Here is a 2,107-nt window from a genome sequence, read left to right as displayed (position 1 = left end):
AAGGGGGGTGGGAAGTGGGGGGCAGGGATGGTTAGAGGGAGGTGGGAGTGAGAGTTGAAACTGGGTGGTGTAGAGGGTGGGATGTAGGGTGGCAGGTGGGGGTGGAGGTGGATGATAATTATGGGGGGGTGGGCTTGGTGTAATTCTGGGCGTTGGGGGCTGGCAGGTGTGGGTTGTGGAGTGTCAGTTGGGGGTGAAATGTGGGGGGTGGGAGATAGGGTTACGGAGTGTGGGGTTGAAAGAGAGAAAAGTGGGCATAAGGGGGATAAACGGTGATGGAAGGAGACTTGAAGGCAGTGAGCACACAGTATAGTATATAGATGATGCATTATGAAATTGCACACTTAACCTATGCAATTTTATTAATGAATGTCTACCAAATAAGTTTGATTAAAAATAAATAAAAGCTGTAACTTTAAGATTGATTAGGTTATGAGGTTGGAGCCCTCATGAATAGGATTAATAACCTTTTAAATAATACTTCATGCTAGACTTATCAGGTGATCACTTTATATGTTATATGAATGTCTAACCAATATTATGTATACTTGAAACTAATATTGAACATTATCTTTAGTTGAAAAAAATTAAATTAGTAAAACAACTTTAAGTAAAATAAAAGTGCAAATCAGAGTGATCTTGAAAAGATATGAGATCATTTTGCTCAGTGCCTAAAAGCCTTCAGTGCTCACTCCAGCAGTGGTAGCTCTCCAGGCGGCATCATGCCTGTGATGGTGTTGCACTGCTGGGAGAGGAATGCCCTGTCTTCTTCCTCCAGTTGCTCTCTGCACTGATCTGGTGACATGGGGCATTAGTGCAAGGCAGAACTGTGCTTCCATGAGAGGGAGCTAAGTACAACTTTGGCTGCTTAGGTCTAGAGTGGGAGCAAATACAGAAAAAATAAATTTAAGCTTTAATGGCCCTAGTAGCATTTCAACTCACCAAAGGGACATCTATCCTCCCTTCCTTACACTCCAGCCAGCCTGGCTTACCCAGCCTTCAGGAAAGAAGGCAGAACAGTGCTGCCTGGAAGCCAGTGAGCATGCCTGTGGTGGGAAGGTGTAGAGAGCTGCAGTTCTCTTGGGATGGAAATGGAGGAATGACTCTGCTAAAATCCGCCAAGCATGAGGGGACTCTGCTTTTTACTACATGATGATGGGATCACAACTGCAGGATCACATCATGCTCCGGCTCTCCTCCTAGGAGATCCAGGATCATCCACAACAGGAAGCAACTCTCTGGCCTTTGAGAATCCACAGACCCTCTGAAAAGCCCTGAGGCTCACACAGCTGATCTCAGATTACAGACCCAAGACATCTTAAATCCTGGGAAGCAGCCTCTTTTGACTTTTTCATTCTCCTTCTACCAAGAATTCCAGGTGTGCATCTTCTGTACCCTGCTCGAAGATGTGTGAGGACCCAGCGCGTGGCAGCTGGACCTGGTGTACCCTGGGACATTTGATGAGTCGCCTCAGACCCAACACTGACACTGAGCTTGAACCTGCATCAATCTGGTGAACACACTCAGCTCAACCTGGGGACTCCCTGAGAACCGTCCTCCTGCAACTTGAGTACTTGCAGAGGCTCTGTCATTGACTGAGGCTCACAGGTACCCAGCAGATGGAGGCAGACAGAGAGGCAGACCACAGAGTGTTCTGGGACTTTTGCTGACCTGTCCCCAGGCTCAGTGCTAGTAAAAGCCAGCTTGGATGCCCTGCTTGGACCTTCCTGAGCTCACTCAGCCTCAGCAGTGGCTGTCACAAAATGTGACTTGCTTTGTAGATCCAAATAGATTGCCCTGGGCCAGTCACATAAAGCATCTGACATTGGTCAGCACCAGAGTCCCTCCTAGGATGCCCAAGGACCAACACTTCCAGGGGCCAGCCTTACAAGCACCATATCCAAAGAGACATCTAAGCAAGCACCAGACCCTGCTGAGGTGAATTGTGTTCCATGTGGTCAACACCTGTCAGCAGCTCATACACTGTAGGCAGGGTCCACTGTAGTCACAGCCAAATTGCCTGAGCATCGCCTCAATACATGCATGGGCCAATGGTAAACAAACAAACAAAAACATTGGGGAAAATATCCTGAATGAGGATTAAAAG

The 2,107-nt window shown here is 47.5% G+C and overlaps 1 non-coding gene across 1 annotated transcript; it reads left to right on the top strand.

Annotated features, from left to right (window-relative positions):
* Window positions 1–692: 692 nt before the first annotated feature.
* On the top strand, window positions 693–894 carry LOC118717843. Its single transcript, XR_004987607.1, has one exon. It is a non-coding gene; the product is annotated as a small nucleolar RNA SNORA74 (small nucleolar RNA).
* Window positions 895–2,107: the final 1,213 nt, after the last annotated feature.

This window comes from Pipistrellus kuhlii, unplaced genomic scaffold (assembly GCF_014108245.1).
Source record: "Pipistrellus kuhlii isolate mPipKuh1 unplaced genomic scaffold, mPipKuh1.p scaffold_m20_p_13, whole genome shotgun sequence".
Classification (NCBI taxonomy): domain Eukaryota; kingdom Metazoa; phylum Chordata; class Mammalia; order Chiroptera; family Vespertilionidae; genus Pipistrellus; species Pipistrellus kuhlii.
Note: the sequence above shows the minus strand (reverse complement) of the source record. Positions and strands in the feature narration are given on the sequence as shown.